Source organism: Polypterus senegalus, chromosome 11 (genome assembly GCF_016835505.1).
Source record: "Polypterus senegalus isolate Bchr_013 chromosome 11, ASM1683550v1, whole genome shotgun sequence".
Classification (NCBI taxonomy): Eukaryota; Metazoa; Chordata; class Cladistia; order Polypteriformes; family Polypteridae; genus Polypterus; species Polypterus senegalus.
In genome coordinates, this window is record NC_053164.1 from 45,664,953 (window position 1) to 45,687,035 (window position 22,083).

General features: G+C 40.8%; 1 protein-coding gene and 1 long non-coding RNA gene across 2 annotated transcripts in view; one reads left to right on the top strand and one right to left on the bottom strand.

Moving 5' to 3' along the window:
* Positions 1-203: 203 nt before the first annotated feature.
* Positions 204-21,015, bottom strand: LOC120538909. Its single transcript, XR_005635533.1, has 3 exons — positions 20,173-21,015; positions 7,132-7,228; positions 204-243 (listed from the first exon to the last, which is right to left on the bottom strand). It is a non-coding gene; the product is annotated as an uncharacterized LOC120538909 (long non-coding RNA).
* Positions 19,663-22,083, top strand: part of anxa4 (annexin A4) — a 30,695-nt gene continuing 28,274 nt past the window's right edge. Inside the window, exon 1 of the mRNA XM_039768505.1 lies at positions 19,663-19,769. The gene's annotated coding sequence lies outside the window, so the exon portion shown is untranslated. The remainder of the gene's footprint in view (positions 19,770-22,083) is intronic.

Here is a 22,083-nt window from a genome sequence, read left to right on the forward strand (position 1 = left end):
ATTTAATAATGGATGACATCACATAATATGATTTGGATTTGTTTAGAGTCCTGGAGACCTCAACCATCAACCTGCCTCCCCCATTTGGCCATTCCACAGCTGAAACAGTGCTGGACCAGTCAATCCGATGAAAGGACCTCTCTTTCCCATGATTCCAGCGATCCTCCATCAGGGATGACTTTACCATAAGCAGGCACAACAACTTGGCAGGTGGGCCATGGCACTAAGTGCCACATTTGTGTACTGGGAAGAGAAACAGAATAGGTGAGGGTTAGTATCAAATTATAACTGCCACGTTACTTATGTGTTAGTGCTAATGACTGACAACAGAGATGCAGTCTGTACAGTAAATCAGCAGCTTTAATCAGGATATGCTAAACTCAAGTAGTGAGTCTTCAGCCGGGATTTAAAAGTTGAGACCGAAGGGGCATCTCTTATAGTAGCAGGCAGACCATTCCACAGTTTAGGGGCCCTGTAACTAAAAGCTCGACCTCCCACTGTTATTTTATTAATCCTTGGAATCATAAGCAGACCGGCTTCTTGAGATCTTAATATGCGTTTTGGTTTGTAAGTCATGATAAGTTCAGACAAGTAAGCTGGACCTTGGCCATTTAAGGCTTTACATGTTAAAAGGAGGATTTTGAAATCTGCCCTAAACTTAATTGGGAGCCAGTGTAAGGATTTAAGAACTGGAGTTATGTGTTCATATTTTCTTGTTCTTGTAATAATTCTTGCAGCAGCATTTTGGATTAACTGGATGCTGTATAAAGAACAGTTTGAACATCCAGTGAACACCAAATTGCAGTTGTCAATCCTACTAGAAATAAATGCATGAATTAATTTCTCAGAATCCTGTTTATTTAGAAAGTGCCGATGTAATCTAATCTAAAGTTAAGTCATGTGATCAAATGGTCAGGGACATTGTAGTACCCAAATCAGACAGTGATACAAAATGCTTACTATGGTGCCCCTGTAGAATGTGGTGACAATGGGGGGGCTGGAGGGAGTAGGTAGACTTGCCTTTGTCTGCCCCCGAAGGTAGTGGAGATGCTGCTGCATCTTCCTGGCTATGGAGGTGGTGATAATTGATCAAGTAAGGACAGCTGCCAGGTACACACCAAGGAATTTGGTTTTCTTGACCAATTATAATGCAGAGCCCCCAATTTACAGCGCAGTCTGGAGAACATGGGCCTTCCTTAAGTCAACTACCCTATCTTTTGTCTTGTTCACATTAAGAAAAACATTTCTGCACTTGTACCAGTTCATCAATTGTGGAATCTCAATTCTATAAGCTGACTCATCCCCATTGGTGTTGAGACCTACAGTACTTCCCTTTCTGTTATCAGCAAACTTAATGATAGTGTTAAGTGATGTGCAGAGCCGTACAATCATAAGTCAGTAAAATGAACAGAAGTGGGTTAAGTACACAGCTCCTTCACCACCATTCATGTTCCCCCTTACAGCCTGTGGTGTTCCTCTGTACAAATGGGGTACCTGTGTAAAATCTGGACGATATAGGTTAGGCAATGTGGATTTGCATACTGGACAAACAAACACACATTTAGCTTTATATGCTAAACCTAAAAAGTAAAATAAAATTCTCAAACCCACTTACTCCAGTTCAGGGCTGCAATGATCCTAACAGCATAGGGTACAAGGCAGAAATATAGGGATGATAATTGTGTCTAATTTCTATAACTAGCAGAATAAAACGTATACAAGTTACAGATCTCTTTATTACATTAAAAAAAAATTCTGTTGTGTCCACAATTATTCAGTCTTGATCACTCTCCTCCATACTGCTCACCCAATCATCACTCCTACTACACACATCCTCTTTTCATACTACCCTGTGACACTCTAAGTGCTGCTAACTCACCCTTCAACACAGTCGGTCGGTTATAATAGCAAGGCAGAAAAGCAAATTATCTATTCAAGAACGTCAAATTTTAGACTGCAATAGAAAAACAGCGACAAGAAATGATAATGAATGTCGAAAAAAATAAAATGAACAAAAAAGAGCTGCATGCTGTATAATAAAAATCAAGAACAAAGAGAATTGTCCAATAAACAAGAAAGAGAAAAATGTCCTAAACAATATGTGAACAGAAATACAAAAAAGAAACGTTTATAGAATGTAAGTTAGAGGATAAAGTAATTCACTATATTGTTTTTGATGAGTCGCTAATGTAATTAAATTTTTTATTTACTTTTTATTACGTTTTACATTTTTAATTTTATTTTTTACCACTTTATTATTTATTGGTATTTAAAATAGACAGTTGTAGTGAAAGTAGCTGATTTTCTATGTATTATATCAAAGGACCATACTGTCTTCCTGCCATGGCCTGCATACTCTTCTATATACCACCTTGTTAAATACAATCACTCTCTCTAATGGAGGGGCGCCCCGAAACCCTTTGAGCAGCAGAGGGGTTGGCAAGCGAAGTGAGCAGGGGCAGATTTAAAAAAAAGGACTGTAAAAGTACAAAATAAATTGAAGACAAAAACATCAAATGCGCAGCCACTCTACCTACCTGTTGGATTGCATCAATGTCCTACCCCATTAACATTTTTGCTTGTGTTTTTCATTTTCCTATCTCCCTTATTACTGTCCTTTTTTGTTGGTTATTTTCACTTCAGTTTGAACATTGTGCTTAGTGTCTGCAAGGGTGAAGCTTTATTTGTATTCAGGACTCTCGTGTGCTGCGGCCCTTAGGGTTGTAGTTACCTGAGAGGATTAAATAAGGCTCTCATCTGCTTTCAGCATTTGCTGTGGCCCCACTACTCTTAAGTAGGTTTTGGTAGTTTCATATTTAAATAAAAGATCTATTGTTAGGTTTGTGGTTTTGATATTTTTTTCTGTACTTCAGATTTTGCATTTTATTTTTGGTTTTGTACATAGATATTTTCCTTTGGATTAGCAGCATGGAATGTCTGGGGTCCATGGCAGATCACAGAGGTGGATCATTGAGGGATGTAGCTACAATTGTTAATTTATAAAAGGACTGAGTAGGTCAGTGTAGGGGAGGGAAAACGAGGAAAGAAAGAATATGCAAAATAATCCAGTTTGAGAAGGAAAGGGAACTAGTTGGAGCAGGGAGTCATTCCAGGGGTGATGAATCCTGCTGAGAGAAGGGTAACAGAGATAAATGAGGTGGCAGGAAGAGAGAACAGGACTCAAGAAAACCCAGTGGGTACTGGCAGAGTCAGCAGGGACAGTGAGCCAGAGGGGCCTGTTGACTGTGCCTTGTGACAGAGAGAGGGAGACAGTGGGGAATGAGTCTGGTAGTATGCCCGATTCTGAGACTAATTGGATTTTATCTGTTTATTGGGTCTTGTTTTGGAGTGGTTTTATTTTCCTCTCTGCATTACGTTATGGATTGTTAATTGCAGTACACTTTTGACACATGTATGATGACTCCACCGTTCACAGTCGTGGGACTATTGAATGCAATACAGTAGCAGAGAATTACTTATTCAATTTTAATTGAATGCAAAAATAAACCATTACAAATAATTCCTTATAATTCAACTCCAAAAAATTTACCTCAAACACATGTATAACTAAATATACTGCGACATCTAGGAAAAAGCTACAGGTCAAATTACTAGGTGGTCAAAAAAGAAATGAGTTTTCAAAACCCAAAACATTTATCAAAAATCAAAGTCAAAATGACAAGACAAGAATTCAGAAACCTAAATTGATCTTGTTTTTTTTTAGAGTTTTACCCAGACACTTGAACGTCAGTGCAAAGACGCTGCATGCAAAGATGTCATGATCTTATGGCTGGAAAGGACCTGATGACAATGCACAACATGACCATGGCCATCAAAACAGTCCTAAAATGCAGGAAGGAAAACAAATGCAATGGTGTTTCAGTGATGGGAAGAATGTAATGATAAAAATATATTAATCATTAGAAATATACAATAAATCTTAAAGATAATAGTTTTGAATTAAATTATATTTTTAAAAAACAAGAACCAAGAAATTGTCTTGTTTTGTAAACAGCAAGTATGCCATTAATCTACTCATTCTTTTAATCTACTAACACTTATGACTATATTTTGCAGAAAAAATCAACCAATTTTGTGTTTAACTCTGCTATGTGAAGTAGTCTTGGTCAAGTTCAGGATGTGGTCATCTCTGCTATTTATACACAGCTCTGCTGTACTGATATATCTGGGCCTGACAACACAACAGCAACATCTGCTACTGAAAGGCAAATACAATGATTTGGTGGCTTCACAGGACACAGAGTGAGTAAGTGCCAGCACAGCACTGGATGTTACTGTCTGTTACTGTTACTGTCATCCTAAAATGGATGAAAGGTGGATACAGTGAGCCACTCTGAAATGCAACAAAAACCTGCTGAGAAAGTAGACTGTGAGGAGACACGCTAAGAAAACACAGCACAATAAGACATGTGGTTATAGAGAAGAGATTGATAACGTGAATTCTTGCATTTTTAATCAATTGGCATATAGATATCACTTTCTGAATGAACTTTGGAGCTTGAAGATAACATATGGTTTGAATAAGTTATAATGACCTTAAAAAGGAAAGGATTGCTAATTAAATTGCATATTTAATTACTTGTTTAAATGATATGATACCCAGGAGTGGAAAACATTTGTGAAATGATTGTACAAATTACTAGTCATTATTAATTTATTCTTAGTGCTTTAACCCTTTTTAGGCATCTCCATCTTCCATCCTTTGGCAGCTTTAAGAAAGGAGGAGGATGCAGCATGTAATTAATAATTAAAATCATTTAACATGTCCCTGGGGTTGACGAGATGATGATAACATTTTAATTCCAGGTCAGCCGGTCTGTGTCGTTGTTACTTAAAAATCTTCTTGTTAACATCACAACCTCCTGAACTGCCTGGACCTTTCAATATTTGTAGTATGGAGTCATGTGTCACCCTTTGAACAATTTACATAAATTGACTTATTCTCCAGGGTAAAATTGGAAAATGCATTTAAACAGATGGACAGAAATGTCTTTTGAGTATCTTTAAATGCTCACACATTTTCCATTATACTGTACATTCAAATACATTTAATTTCAGTTAAATAAACAAACATGTAAGGGTCAATAAAATATGTATAAATAATATGATATAGAACAACAAATTAGGAAATAACATAATATAAAATTCTAAACCCATCTATCCTTCAAAAAGGAGGAAATTAAGCTGCACATATCTTGATTTGAACACCTTTAGCTCTGGAGGGTGTGAGGGACCAATAGTTGTCCCTGCCAGGATGGGTCCTGCTCACTTACCTGGTCAGGAGGCCATGTGAAAAGGAGGACAATTGGAGAGTAGTGATATTCCCTTGCTGCAGGTACAACTACACCAGGGTTGGTGTCCCAGCAACCCTAGAATGACACATAGATTGGGCTTGTGTACTGGAAACACCGGGACAGTAGGTGACTGCCTGCTATGGGCAGAGAGACCCTGTACACAAGGTGGCAGCATCCCATTTGGAGGGCCCCAGTATTGCCACCTGCAGGACAGCATGGGAGTTGTGGCCCCAGGAACCTGTCCTGCTGGGTTCTTTAGGGACTGCCAGGGAATCTGTGGAATACTGACAGTACAAGGACTATTAGAGTCCTGCTAGACTCTGAAGTACTTCCTAGAGGTAACATGCTGAGCACCGGAAATATTCCCAGGTCTGGAGTTAAAGGCAAGGCCTTCACTCGACTCAACAGTCAGAGAAGAGAAAGTGTTGTAGAGAAGGTATTGTTGCTGTTGAAACACTAATTGAACTTGGGCTGCTCTGCTGCAATTGGGTCTGAGGTTGGGGGGGGAAGTGCTGATATGCTCCCTAGAAGCCACAAGAGGAAACAATTATAAGCTATTCAAAAGCAGCAAGCACAACTTCATAAGGCACATAACTTCAAGTAAATAATATTTTAATATCCTCACAAACCTTTTTGACATATCATAAATGTCCATCAACTTCAATTCCTGCAGTTTCCTTCATAGCAACTGCCCAAGATGGAAAGACCAACACATTTCTCCTGTGCACATTTATCATAGTGTGCTTTTCTCAGTGCAACTGCCACTCACATCTCAGACAAATGCAAAATAATGATAAAGATGACTACTATTATTAGTGCTATAGTAGTATTATTATGGGGTGGTTTGCTGATGCACTGCTAGCACTACAGCTTCACATTACTAGAGTCCTGCGTTCACATGTGAGTCACCATTAGTGTAAAACTTGATTGTTGTCCAAGTGCTCCAATTTTTCCTTCACATACCAAAGACCTGCTCCTTGAATTCAATTGAATTCAATTCGTTACTGGCACGTATGAGAATACCCTCTGATGAGTTTGTACAATGCCCCGGTCTGGTTTCCTTCCTTTTAACACATGCTGTTGGTATAGACTTAGCCTACATGATCCAGACTCTTATTTATCATGTAGGCATACTGTATTTACTTAAATAAAATTACAATATTCTGTACACTGTGAATGTTTACTTATCTGGCCAGGGATTGCTAGTGGCAAAACTTGCAATAGTTTAGCACACAACAAGACACGTGCCAGGCCTGCATCTGGGAAAGACAGAGTGGAGTATCTACATGCTAATTTTGGGAAGAAAATAAGATTGGAGGCTTGCGAAATAATATACCTGTGGGCAACAGAGCAACAGAGAGGAAGCGAGAAAGAGAGAGAGAAAAGCTTCTAAAGAAGATTCAGGCCAAGTGTCCCAGGTACTCTAAAAGGCAGATGACCCCATTTAGGGCAAGGGTGTCTGATCATGGGAACAGGTTGGGCTATGAAGGGAAGCGGAAAGGCCAAAATACCCCTGGGTCAATAGGAGAATACCCCACAGGTCAATAGGGTGGTTAACATCTGATCAAAAGTCAGGGGATTGTCTAGCATGTTGCCCTTTCAAAGGGAAGACCTAAAAGGAGTAGCTGGAGGCACGTCCTTATCCTCAAGTCAGCACATGGTCCTGAATATGGAGACGTGGTACCTTTTCATGGTAGGCTCCACTTAATATACTCTGCAGTTTCAATTTTAGGTTATTTCACTGTTTCATATTTAACTTGAGAGAAGTTATTTCAAATTGAAAATATTATATACAGTATTTTTGTCTTTTACACACCTGATAGATGTTCCTGTTGGCAACCAAGTCCTCAGTAGTCAGCACAAGAGAGTGAAACGGTGGTTATGCCAGCCTGTCCAAACAGCTGCCTGGTGGTCTGAACACAAAATATTTGAAAAACAAAAATGTAATACTTGTTTCTTTGATTAATCAAATAAAGAAAAGAAAGTCATCCCTGAATGTTAGACTATGTTTGCATTTTCTAATTTGTTAAAATAAGAAAATACTTATTTTGTCACAATTAAAATACAGAGACAAACAAACTTAAACACATTTCTTGCCATTTAAATTTTGTTATTTGTATTTGTGTGCTTTTTCATGTTGCTGACTGTCTTATAACCTGGCTTATAAATCCTAGACCCGTCCCATTAGAGTTGTGTGCTGAATTGGAGCCTACATTACAGAGGCTGTCATGCAGAAATCACATGATCCCTGTTCAGTCACAGGTGTTAACAGTCATAGGGTATTTGGTGGCAGGTGTTTTTCAGCATGAACTAGCTGACTGGTCATTGTTGTCCCTGAGACATGCCATGACATCTGTATGAGATGGTATAATTAAGAAGCTACCCAGAAACATCCAATTTCCTTAGAGTAAGGGCGAGCAAACTGAGATCAAAAGGCAATTTGCAGCAATTGCTGAATTTTCAAATGTAATTGGTGCAATTCACCCTACACATGTCAAGACACTGTTATAGAAATAAATAAATGTACTTTTGTAAAAGCACTTTCACTCAATTAATATATAACTAAATTGTGATATGCTTAAATGTGTCTAGCTAGTGCTGTTGCAAAGTGGTTCAGCTGAATATCCAATTCCTTTATTTGGTTAAACAGTAGCGAAGGAAGCAGACTTCAGGGTTGTGATGAATGTGATAGTCAACTTCTTGGTATCGCCAGTTATGTCACACAACACACAGCACACCCTTATTATAGAAATAACAGAGAGTTTACACACTAAAGCAATTAACTTTAAGCATAAGCATTATTACCTACACTAAAGACAACTTTATCGAGATGGCATGTCAATTAACTACGATATAATTAGCTCATAACCATCACAATATGGCTGAAGTGTCATTAAAATGCACAATGAAACAAGATTTTCTATTCAATCCATTGTCCTGACACCTGGAATCACTAAAATGCCAACCCCAATGACGTCTGTGTTGGATTTGAAGATGGGCGGCTAGACTTTAAGTAATGCTAAGAAAATTTCTATGCCAAGTTTGTGCATTTTAAATCCCAAATTTTGCATATGGAACACCTTACACAAATTTCTGAGTGTAAATAAGTTTTATGCATGAGACCCCTGGCCATTTAAGTGGAACATAGCACTCAGGAGGTTGGAAGAATTCCAAAATGGTACACCCCTATACCAGGCCACTTTGGCCAAAGTGACCTCAACCCCCAAGCTGTGCAGCTCGATAAGCCTACAGTTGGGAGGAGAGCTGGGAAATATTTCACTGCTGAATAGAAGAGGCCGTGGACATTGGAGAGAGAAGGACAGAGTGTGAAATGGGAGGTGAAAAGAGAGATTTATGGTGGTACTACGGAGGTAGGCAAGTGGGAGTATGCCAACCTGTGAAGGCAGGCCTAGAGGAGCAGAAGCATTTTGTTGGTTGTCAGCTTTTGGCTATTATGTGGTGCCCCCTTTATCTATCTTCCAAGTGTGTTTTGTTATTTATTTAATCACTTTGATATCATCGACTCTTTGTCATTATTCTTAGTGCAGACAGATGCCACAAAGGTGCTCTCTCCTGTTACAATGCATACAATGCATCTGAGTGGTTGGCAAAAAAGACAATTAGAGCATAAGATGCTTTGAGCTGCAGTAGTTCTAGAACTAGATGATAACCTAGAAAGATGACAAAAGCACAGTTAGTTAATGGCTGATTGGGTTACAAGGCCAGGGAAACAGAGAGCTCAGCAGTCCCAGGGTGATTTGTGGAAAGAAGGGTCTTCAAGAGGTGCCTGGGGGCCAGCTATATGGTTAAAGAAAATTTATTTCATAAACTGGGAGAATGAATGGGAAAAATGAATTAATTTTAAAGATCTGCAGAGAGAGGAGGTTTATTGGTCACCCTATAAGGCGAGGTATTTTGTGACCATTCAGTCACAGTACCTCACAGTATGGTTACACCTTAACTACATTTTTTTATGCTTCATTTGCCTATAGTTTTTCTCCTCACAGTTTTGTTTACCACATTTTTTTACATGATCTCAGTAACAATATACTTTCTTTCCACTACATAAGAGTATATTTTTTTAGTAAAACCACAGTTCACAAGAAGAGGATTTGACTGGGTAATGTGTTAGGAATAAAAGGATGCCACATCGTTTGATGGAAATGAAAATTAAAAACCTACAGAGGGCTGAATTCAAAGACTCCCCGAAAATCAAAGTGAAAAAATGATGTTGTAGACTAGTCCATTTTGCCAAAATTTCATTGCAGCAACTCAAAATTGTACTCAGTAGTTTGTATGGCCCCCACGTGCTTGTATGCATGCTCCTGATGAGACAACAGATGGTGTCCTGGGGAATCTCCTCCCAGATTTGGACCAGGACATCACTGAGCTCCTGGACAGTCTGAGCTGCAACCTGGCGGCGTCGGATAGACCAAAACATAATGTCTTAGAGGTGTTCTATTGGATTTAGGTCAGGTGAGCATGGTGGGGCCAGTCAATGGTATCAATTTCATAATCCTCCAGGAACTGCCTTCATACTCTCAGCACATGAAGCCAGGCATTGTTGTGCACCAAGAGGAACCCAGGACCCACTCCACCAGCAGAGGGTCTGACAATGGGTCCAAGGATTTCATCCCGATACCTAACGGCAGTCAAGGTGCCGTTGTCAAGCCTGTAGAGGTCTGTGCATGTCTCCATGGATATGCCTCCCCAAACCATCACTGACACACCACCAAACCGGTCATGCTGAATGTTGTTACAGGCAGCAAAACGTTCTCCACGGCTTCTCGAGACCCTTTCATGTCTGTCACATGTGCTCAGGGTGAATTTGCTCTTATCTGTGAAAAGCACAGGGCGCCAGTGGTGGACCTGCCAATTCTGGTATTGTATAGCAAATGCCAATCGAGCTCCACGGTGCTGGGCAGTGAGCACAGGGCCCACTTAGAGGACATTGGGCCCTCAGGCCACCCTCATGAATGTTTCTGGTTTTTTGGTCAGAGACATTCATACCAGTGGCCTGATGGATGTTATTTTGTAGGGCTCTGGCAGTGCTCATCTTGTTCCTCCTTGCCCAAAGGAGCAGATACCAGTCCTGCTGATAGGTTAAGAACCTTCTACAGCCCTGTCCAGCTCTCCTAGAGTAACTGCCTGTCTCCTGGAATCTCCTCCATGCCCTTGAGATTGTGCTGGGAGACACAGCAAACTTTCTGGCAATGGCATGTATTGTTGTGCCATCCCGGAGAAGTTGGACTACCTGTGCAACCTCAGTAGGGTCCAGGTATCATGCTACCAGTAGTGGCACTAACCATAGCCAAATACAAAACAAGTGAAAAAACACATATATACATTGTGGACATTATGGGGTACAGCCCGGACACAGACAGGAAGACATGATGTTTCACCACATGTTTATTGAACACTATATATATATACACAAGAAAGTGAGCACAACCCAGTGCTGCAGCACCAATCACCCCTTTAGTCCAGGCCTCACAGTCCAATGCCTTTCTCTCTGGTCTGTCTCCACTCCTCTCCTCCAAGACTTCGCCCTTCTTCCACCCGACTCCAGCCATCGAATGCAGGGAGGCAGCCCCTTTAATGCAAGCCCGGATGGGCTCCAGGTGCTTCCCGACACTCCTCCGCAGACATTCCCCTGTGTGCCACAAGTGCCGGCTGTGCACCTGGAAGTACTCCGGGTGTCCCCAGTCTTCTTCCCCCCAGCACTTCCGGGTGTGGCGGAAGTGCTGAGGTCCAGGGCTCCGGAGGCAGCAGTGCGCCCCCTGGCAGCGACCACGGGCCCCTACAGGGTTGAGCTTCCAAGCTCCCTACCTGTGGTCCCCAAAGCAACCAGGCATGCCCAGGCGCCAACGAAAGATGTTAACGTTTGCCAAAAAGGTAAAAGTTTTGGATATGTTGAAGGAAGAGAAAAGCTACACCGCTGTAGGACGCCATTACGACATCAATGAGACCACGATTCTTTTTATTTAAAAAGTAGGAAAGGAATATAAGATCTATGGCCGCAGTGTCCTTTTAACCAGGGTGCAAAACAAGTTGTAAGTGGATATAATAAGGCAATAGTCTGGATGGAATCTGCTTTAGAGATTTGGATTGAAGACTGCCGGAAGAAGAACAACGGCGGTGCTACACAGTCGCCTGAAGAGGCTCCTTTAGAAGAGCTGTAACGCTCTCATTTGTTGTGCAGTAAAACTAAACTCATCGTTATCGGACAAGTCATCGTGTCATTGTTGGTGAGTAACCATAATTAATTTTCTACTTACAGTACTTAGTACATGTACGTACGTTTAGTGTCACTGTGCACACATTTACTGTAATAATAATAATAATAATAATTCATTACATTTATATAGTGCATCTTCTCAGCACTCAAAGCGCTATCCACACTGGGAGGAACCAGGAAGAGAACCCACAATCTTCCACAGTCTCATACAATTTTTCTAGCATTGTACGTATTTATTGCTGGTGGCTTGTCTATCGTAATGGCTGCAACATATGTGATATCGGAGACACTCGATATCTTTAAAATAATATTTAGGTTTTACTGTATATAAACAGTGTGCATACATGCAAAAAAAAAAAAATTGCAATGAATCTTACCTAATATCTAAGAGAATACAAAGGGTTTATGCTGTATAACTGTGCGGGGAATATTTATAAACAGTGTGGGAGAGTTTATAAGGGCTTAAAATATATAAAAATAGCCATACAAACATATGGTTTCTACTTCACGGATTTTCACCTATCGTGGGGGGTTCTGGAACGCAACCCCCGCGATTGAGGAGGGATTACTGTACTGTATATATATATTAGCTGCATAAGTCCACGCTGTAAAAAGCCCAGGATTCTAGAAACTATTCAAATCGTCTCTTTCTTTCAGCTTCATGCTGTAGCTTCATACTTCTTTCTTCCTCTGACTTGTTAACTTGGGGCCGCCTTGCTGGCTCTTTAAGCTTCATGCTGTAGCCTCGCACTTCCGGGCCAGACAGACAGACACACACACACACACACATATATATATATATATATATACTGCACATGTGTACTTATATATGTATTGCATATATAATGGAAAAATGATTATTAAGGGGGTTTGTTACCAGCTAACATTTGTTGCTGCATGCACTTTTCCTTTGTACATTTATCAACGTATGATTCCTTTGCCACACATTTGTCAGTGGGCATTTGTCCCATGTGCTTTAGTTCTGCCACTAGATATCATTCCCTTTATTTAACTCTATTGAGTTTGTGGACAAACCACACACATACTCTGGAGGGCATTGTGATAGCAGGCATATTTTTGTTGGGGACTAGTAAGTGATAATCAAATGAAAAAAGTAATTCCTAAAGAAAGGATCTGTCTTGCACTTTCTAGATCTAGCAGTCTAAGTTAACTCATTTATTCCATCTTTGAAATAATGCCAGAATTACATCATGTTCTAATTTAAAACAAAAAATGATTCAGTTTTATTATCTACTTGCATAAAATTATGCTGTAACAGCTGATAATTTCTTACATTTGTCATCTTGAATGACACATTTGCTTTCTTGGGTGACAGAGAACATGCACAGTGTGGATGTTGAGAGACCTCTTTGACCTGTCTGTTTGCGGTGTCTGTCAAGTTACTCTGTTCGCAGTTTGATTGGCACTGCAGATTACAGTGGGCTTCACTTGTCTTCAGACAGATTTTCCCTTCCTATGTTCACTGGAGCCTCTTTTTTTAATAAAGAGATAAAGTTGTAGAATTCAGTAAGAGATCATGCCTGTGATACAAAAGCACTATCAATAATTCAGACGAAGATAATTTTTTCCAAGGTAAAAGTTATTTCAAAAGTAGTGATTTTTCTCTTTTATGTGTTAAGAGCTAGGCAGGAAGATCCTGATCCTAAGTTGACATTAGAGATAAGGAATTCTGTGTTATGTGTCAAATGTAAATGGGTGTCAGGCGACATGCAGAAGTATACATCAATAGATAAAAAGACAACTGTAAAAGGAACTGAAAAATCAATAGTGCAAAATACGAAACAGAAAACCTCATTGTTTTTTGATTAGTCCCAGAAGCACTGTCATAATATCCTGGGGTGTTCCTAGTGTTAATAATTTACAAGAAAGACCAGGCGGTACCCTACACTACCTTATCAACCTCTCAGTAAAGAATTTTAAAATGCATCTTGAAAGAATAGCAGCCTTATAGTTCCAGGGCACCACATGTTAAAGAGAGGAAAAGTCGATGATCCGCTTACAAATGAGGCCTTAGACACCTGTGCACGTACTGACACCATATGATTCCGTATGGAGCTCTCATGGACTTCTGATGCGCATTTTAACCAGAATATGCTATGAACTTGTTTTAATTTTCTATAAAGTCAAAAGAAGTCACTATCAGTATGAACTTGTTTTAATTTTCTATAAAGTCAAAAGAAGTCACTATCAGGAAAAAGACAAGAATTAATATGGACCAATGGTAAGCCACTGCATAAAGCCAGATGCTTTGATGTAAGAGTTCTTGAGCTTTTGACAAAAAAAAATTAATCCAGGTTTTTGGTATTAGCAAAAGAGAAATGCAGATCTTGCACACTTCTTTCCTAATCTGCAAAAAGGATTATTGTAAAATGATGGTAAGATAGATTTTTACAGACACATATATATATTGTGAAGAAGGGGGCTGAACGCACCCCTAGGAGACGCAGCCGTTACTCCAAAACCCCACTCCTGGTTCCACTTGTCATGCTTGGGTTACACAGATTTATTCAGGGTTTTCAAGAAACATACACTTTATTCGTAAACAGCATAATAAAGCATTAAGCAGAGGATGTCTGGGGGAGAAGTAAGACAAGGCAATAAGACAAAAGGACAGCTGCTATACAGCCTTTTAAATGTTCTAAGCGCTGCACGAGAAGCAGATCACGCGGCATGGCAGCAGCAGCAGAGCTAATCGAGCAAAGAGGTAGTAAAAAACTGTATTTGTTTCCCATTGTATCGCCGTTTAAGAGGGGGTTTCAGAGGAGTGACCACATCTTCTAGGGGTGCGTTCAGCTCCCTTCTTCACAATATATATATTGTGAAAGACACTATATAGGCTCCCGACCCAACACAGACTGACAATAGAGGCACAGGTAATAATAAAACAAAAAAATGTATTTTCTTCCACTCAGTGGTCATGTCTTCCCAGTGTCTCTCAGCTGCAACACAGTCCCACAAATTACCACACAAAACAAATCAAAAATATTCTTCTTCTTCCACTCCTTCTAGGCAGCTTCGTTGTCCTCCTCCTCCCGACTCTGGCGCTTCAAGTAGTGGGTGCAGGCTTTTCTTATAGCCCACCCGGAAGTACTTCAAGTGATAATTAACCTAATTCAGGCTGCACCTCTGGGTGTGGCTGCATTCCGGCCCACAGGCTCGTTAAGCCATGCAGCTCCTCCTGGTGGTGGCCACAGAGCCCAACAGGAAGGAGCCCTGAAGTCCCACACCTGTGGCCGCGATGTAACCCAGGAGGGCTGCCACCACAGAGTTCCGGGGGACATAGTGTACATCCCAATTCTGCTCCCCCGGATCCAGTGTCAAAGGGGCATCCCAGCCGGGGGTCCGCCACAATATATATTGTGTACAGTATACAGTATATATATATATATATATATATATATATACTGTATACATGCAATTATTACTCTGTTTAATCCAATTACTGTACAAGGTCACAGGGAGTGAAAGCCTGCTCTAACAGTACTGCATACAATACAGTAATGAGCCCTACACAAAGAGATGTGTAGCATGTTATGCATAGCATGTATATGACATTTAATGTTTTTGTAGTTGGTAGAATCGTGGTGTGCATTGGGATTATTGGGTTAAAAAACGTGTGCCACCACAGGAAAAAACTTGGAAAACACTGCTTTACACCTTTGCTTCTGGGATGCAAAATGTTTTCCATAGCATAAAAACTGTGGCCTGCAGAGGGTTTCCTCCCACATCCCCAAAGGCATGCATTTTATGGTTAATTGGTGATTTCAAATAGGCCTGCGTGATAGTAGATGTGTGTATGTGTGAGCGGGCCTTATAATGGGCCAATGCCCTGTCCATAGCTGTTTCCAGCTTTCCCCTAATGCTGTGTGAAAGGCTGCATCCCCACACCCCACCACAGTTTTGAACAGGTCTGCAACTGAAAATGTTATGTTCCACAGACCTAAAATTAAATATTTAAACTAGAAAATAACACCTTGTCTTTGAAACAAAACATGATAATTAACTAATTAATTACATTTATATTTTAACCTATATAAAGTGTTTTACATAGACCACCACTAATGTGCAGCATTCACCTCAGGTGCTTATCTATCATCAGGGCATTCTGGATGCACACCCGAGTGCCCATGACAGCAAGGGGCCTTTTCACCATCCAATACCTTCCTCGGGTGATGAAACAACTGAGTCTCAGTCGACCGAATTCAAGATTTTGGAGATAATGTACAACAGTAAAGCACCAGATGTCTCTGCACTGCATTGTTAAAATTGTGATCAGGTCTCTGTTAACGAGCTAAATCTCCCAGAGGCCAGTAGGGGTTTTAATTTGGGTTTTATCCAGGTGGATGATGCAACAGCAGCCAGTCTTGCACCAGTACACTCATCATGACCCATTAGGTATTAGGTGGTGAGGGGATAAGTGAGATTCAGTCACTTAGCGACATGGGATGATAAGGGGACAGAAAGACTAGACAGGGGTGGGCAATTTATCCAGGATATTGGGGCACACCCTGCTCTTTTCAAAAGATGCCCAGGGATCTTTTATGACCATAGACACTCAGGACCTCAGTTTTACATCTCATCCGAAGGAAAGCAATATTTTACAGCCTAGTGTTCCCATCACTGCACTGGGGCATTGGAATCCACGCAAGACCACAGGGTAAGTTCCCCCTACTGGCCTTACCAATACCTCTTCCAACAGTAACCCAAGCTTTTCCATATGATTACTAATCAAGTACTGGTGGGGCTCAGACATGCTTAGCTTCAGGTGGATTATCGGTTCTGAAGTGCAGAAGGCAGTGGAGAATATAAAACAATTTGTTATTATTGAAAGATATTTTTTAAAAAATAAAACAAATTTGGGCAGCACAATGGAACAGTGGTTGAAAAAAATGCCTTACAGCTTCAGACCAATTAGGCAGCCTCTTTCGCAATTTCTCCCTCTGTGTGTGGGGTGGGATTCCTTTCACATCCCAAAAACATGCAGGTTTGGCTGACTGGCAACTCCAAACTGGCTCCAAGTGAGTGAGTGAATGTGCACTGGGATGGACTGATGTCCACCGGGGCTGCTTCCTGTATTACATTCAGTGCTGCTGAGATAGACTCTGGCTATCAAGACACCAGAGGGCATAGCAAAATTATAAATATTAAATTAACTCCACTTGGGATCTCGCCTCCAACCCTGAGAGGGCACTCCATCCTTTTTCGGCTGAGGACCATGGTTTTGGATTTAGAGGTGCTGATTCCCATCCCAGCCGCTTCACACTCAGCTGTTAACCGATTCAGAGAGAGCTGAAGATCACGGCCTGATGAAGCAAACAGGACAACATCATCTGCAAAAAGCAGTGACCCAATCCTGAGTCCATCAAACCGGAGTCCAAAGTGATGCAGGCTCTGCATCGGTCTGTTGTGGTGAAAAAGGAGCTGAGCCGTAAGGCAAAGCTCTCAATTTACCAGTCAATCTACGTTCCTACCCTCACCTATGGTCATGAGCTATGGGTAGTGACGGAAAGAATGAGATCGTGAATACAAGCGGCTGAAATGAGTTTCCTCCGCAGGGTGTCTGGGCTTTCCCTTAAAGATAGGGTGAGAAGCTCAGTCATCCAGGAGGGGCTCAGAGTAGAGCCGCTGCTCCTCCACATCAAGAGGAGTCAGATGAGGTGGCTCGGGCATCTGATCAGGATGCCTCCTGGATGTCTCCCTGGTGAGGATTTTCCAGACATGTCCAACCGGGAGGAGGCCCTGGGGAAGAACCAGGACACACTGGAGGGACTATGTCTCCCGGCTGGCCTGGGAAAGCCTTGGGATTCTCCTGGAAGAGCTAGAAGAAGTGGTCAGGGAGAGGGAAGTCTGGGCCTCTCTGCTCAAGCTGCTGCCCCCGCGACCCGACCTCGGATAAGTGGAAGAAGATGGATGGATGGATGGAAATGAACTCTTATAATGTTAAAGAAACCCATAAAAGTGCAAATTGTGAAAGATATATTAACTGTAAGTGATAATTTAACACCAGTAATTTTGCTCCGAGGATAAAATAGATTGGATGATGGATGAATGAATAAGTGGATTTGAGTTTTTCCCAAAATTCCAAAGCCTGGTATGAATAAGAGTGGGTGGGTGTGTGAGTGTGCTATTGATTTGTCATGGGAGGAATCCTAGGGTGACCCTATTTCCCTTTATACTATTTATAATGTAGACCTTAACAGAATGCACCCAATCCCATACTCTTATCACACTGTTAGAATTGGCTGATGCTGTAGTTCAATATTTCCCAAAACAAACAGTTAAAAATGTTAGTCATTTATTAAGCATTATTCAAACTAAGAGTGCCATAAACCAAATGTAAAATAATGTGTAAACACCATGCAGCTGGTACTATTAAGATGCTCAGTTTTCCCAGGTGGCCTATTTTTTGTGCTTCTTGAAGTATCAGAAGGCATTAACAGCATTCTTACATTTACCTTTCTCCTGTCTTCCTCTCTCTGATCAGCTTTTTACTGATCTTATAAAGCCAATCTAGGTATGATGTGGTCGTCCTGTCTCTGAAACAACTTTGCCTTTTTTACAATTAAATTTCTTATCTACGAAAAGTGCATTCAGAGCTCATACATATTGAGTCAGGAGGCCACAGTGAGGTGTGCTTGTGTAAATAGTGTCATGCATGGTCATCAGATAAGGTGCACAATATTATGCTGGGACGAGAAGGGGCGATGTCGCTAACAGCATTGTCAATGCCCAGAAGACTCCCAAAGAGGGCAACTTAATTCACTTGCTTACACTCTAAGAAGCCCCACCACTTCTGGTCAGGAGCATATAAGACAAGGGATTCCCAAAAAATGATGGCTCAGTTTGGGAAGGTGGCCCTGCATCATGGATCTCCCCAATATATAAACATGCTTGACAGAGTTGATCATTTCGGCAAGCCTAATAGCCTTCAAGGCCATTTATTTCAAGGCCATTCATTTTTTCTGTTGCGCCACCGCATGCTCATGTTTATTCTGTTTTTAGGACTTAAATAGAGTGGCCATGTTGACATCCCAAATAGTCATAGGGTTTCCTCTGTTTCCTTGATCCTTGACACTAGGAACAGGGTTTGTAAGAAGACCTTATAAAACTAAAATCATACTATGTTGCTTTAGTTCAACCTTCTGACATCTTAAATTGGAGCCAAAAGAACAGCATGAACAACTTAGACGTGCATTACAGTTAACAACAAGAACATACATAACCAAGCAATATAATAGCACAGCTAATTACAATTTCTACTTAAACTAGTTATCAAGTAATTCTAAAGCAAAAAACCAAAGCATTAGTTGACAAGCTTGCTTTTAACATCACAAGGGATTTCAGCATCAAAAACAACAACATTTATTTATATAGCACATTTTCATGCAAAAAGTAGCTCAAAGTGCTTTACATAATGAAGAAGAAGAAAAATAAAACACAAAATAAGAAATTAAAATAAGACAACAAAAAAGCAACATGAGATATTTTTGTAAAATAAAGGTTCTGTGTACAGATCCGGTTTTTAAAAGTTCTGCATGTTTCTCTAACAACTACATGATGGACTGCATCAATGTTGTGTATTGTACTGCTGAGACAGGCCCTCGTCCCCACTCAACACAATCGCGGATTAAGCAGGTTGAAAATGAATGAATAAAAAAGTATTGCTCTGAATTGTAGTTGAGGTATTCCGTGTTTATTCCTGGTTTGCACCCAGGCATTGGCATTGGAACAAGCTGTGTATTATTTTCACATATAAGCTTTTTGTAGAAACAATTACAGTACATTTTGTGTAACATCCTAAACGTTATTCCTCTGTATTTATTCATTTGTACAGTTGTTTTGTCATGTAATCAGCTTTTTTCACTTTTAAAACATAAGCGTGTAAGCTGGTTGTATGTTTTTACGGGTTTTCATTGTGAGTTAACTGGCGACTCTTGAATGTCTTGATGTTAATTAAGCTGTTGTGGGTGTGTGCTTAGCGATGCTACAGTACTTTACGTACACACAATCAAACTGGTTCCCCTTGTAATCGGCGAGTTAAACATAAGCTAAGAAGTCAGTGCGCCTGACCTTCAGTTCCGCGTTCCGTATTAGGGGTGGAGGTTCATTCTCCACGCCCACCCATTCCACTTTTCTATAACCCGGATATCTCGACCTGTTGCTGCACCACTCTTTGTCAGTCTTCACGCAAACAGGTGAGTTTGTCGGCTAGCAGGTGAGGACTACGAGTTTAATCTAGCAAGCAGGTTTTTGTTGTGCCTGGTCTGTCACGGCAGAGACCATTCGGGGATCGTACTGCGCGATGTAAAACGAAAGAAAGTGTAAGTAAAGTGTCAAAAATGGAGACTCCTTCCAGTTGCCAGCTTTTACTTTTCTATAGGACGAGGTGCTTCTGGCTGAAACCTTTCATTTCCAATTCTTGGATATCTTAAGTCTGTCCCGCCCCTTTACTCACATTCTTATATTTGGTTTTTAGCTGTAAAAACTGGCGGGGTTGATGGAGTTTCGAGAGTAAATATCGAATTTGTACTTGCGGCCCATCCCTGAAAACTTGGGAGTTAAAGAACGTGTACCCTGACGAAATTCAGGGATACTTACTCTGGTCATTTTGCTTGTTGTGTTTTGTCCATTTGCCATCCGTTGTTGTTTTCATGATCTTTCTTGCCCCACGTCGGCGTTTTCGGACCCTACTCGTTCCTCGGCCGTTTTCCGTTCCACACCCCTGCCTCATGGGACCTCGTATTACTCGTGACAGGGCGACTCCGCACTGATCTAGTCGGTCTGCCTCGGTCGCTGTTTTTACGCTTTGATTTAATCATCGCCAGGTATTTTATTACATGAAATAAAGACGCGCGGTTGAGTGTGCCCGGCGGACAGCGCCAGCCCAGCAGATTTACATGTTTGGCACGGGGGATGCAGAGTGACTACTACTTGGAATGTATCTGAGCAGTGGCAGACTAGGCAGAAACAGAGAAACCGAAAACGGACCGCAGCCTGTCATGTAAAAGTAGGTAGTGTCAATCAAAGATCTGAATTTGTTTCCATAGAGGTAGACCTGGTCGTGACCGGTTTGGACAGTTCTTCCAGTGTGCTTTTTTCATGAGAGTATATGGCTAGATAGTCTGAGATGCATCCGAGCAGCAACAGGTGTGGCTGTTGTCTGCCTAGGATACAAAAGGGAAGTGCCATGTTGCATCGTTACTCAAGAGTTTATATTTATTTGCTTAGCAGACGCTTTTATCTAAAGCGACTTTCAAAGAGACAGTTTGGGAACAAACAAGAGAGACTTCAAACACTTCTTAAATACATTGTGAGTCAGAGTTTTAAATTGAGTTGGGCCACTCATACCACTAGCTTGGAGCTACACCTGACAGAGAGTCTGGATTTTGATGTGAGACCATCACAGAGTTGGCATCATCAGAGGCCATTTATCAACTGACCTGAGTGGTTGAGAAGGAGCATAGGACCTCGCAAGTGTATCCATACATATAGGTGCTGACCTCTTGACTATTCTGTAGGCAAAACATCAAGGATTTGAACTTAACATGTGCAATTACATTCAGTTTAGTAATCTAAAAAATGATTTTGCCTGGAGTACATATCTAAAAGGAAAGTGTCCTGTTTCCAAATGAACAGATGGAGTCTGGATTGCTGTTGTAGATAGGGCAGCTACCTGAGCGGCGAGTATGAATCTATTAGTCTGGAGTGATGGCTTAGTCACTTGTCCAGAGTTCAATAATGTAACACGACTGCTACTGCAGCTGTATGCTAAGAGGTGCTAAACGTCTGGGATATGCATAAATAGCCTAGTGCTGAGGAATGACTTTTTAGTTTATTTATGCTAAAGGGAATATGTGTGTGTCCTTAAGTAAAGGTGACAGATTTAAAGCAGATTTAAATTGGTAAATTAAACTATGTAAGAGGTATTTGGTAAGTGCAAGGCAACTTAAACCACAAGTTTCAGTAGGAAGAGCACCAGGTGCCTGGAAAGCTGAATATCTTGCTTTAGGCGAAGCTGGTGTTTTTGGCTAAGGCTACAAAGTATGAATAGTTGTGATACCCTTGGAGACCTCAAAAGTACAACAGAAATAATCAGAATGATTCGTGTATATAGACATGTTGGTGTAGAACAGCCTTTGTTTTTGGTTTTATTGAGGGTGCATCACTGTTCTGGGGGGCTACTGAAAGCTTTGGTATAGAGTTAAAACTATCCTAGTTGCACAAAATAAACAATAATGTATAGCAAACTGCTGTGCAAATAGAATAATATTAGCACATGATTTAAATGGCTATGATTTTTAGTGAAACAGGCTATATTTTAAAGTGTTAATATTTGTACTGGCCAATATTTTTCTAAAAACCACAAGATGTGGTTACAGTATAAGCTGTAACGTGATTGGAGTAATTATTTAATTTTTTTTTTGCATATCTTGGCTATGTCAGCATTATTGTCGCTTTTCTAAGAAACATTCAGTAGAGTAGAATTTAATGAAGTGATTAACTCGGATG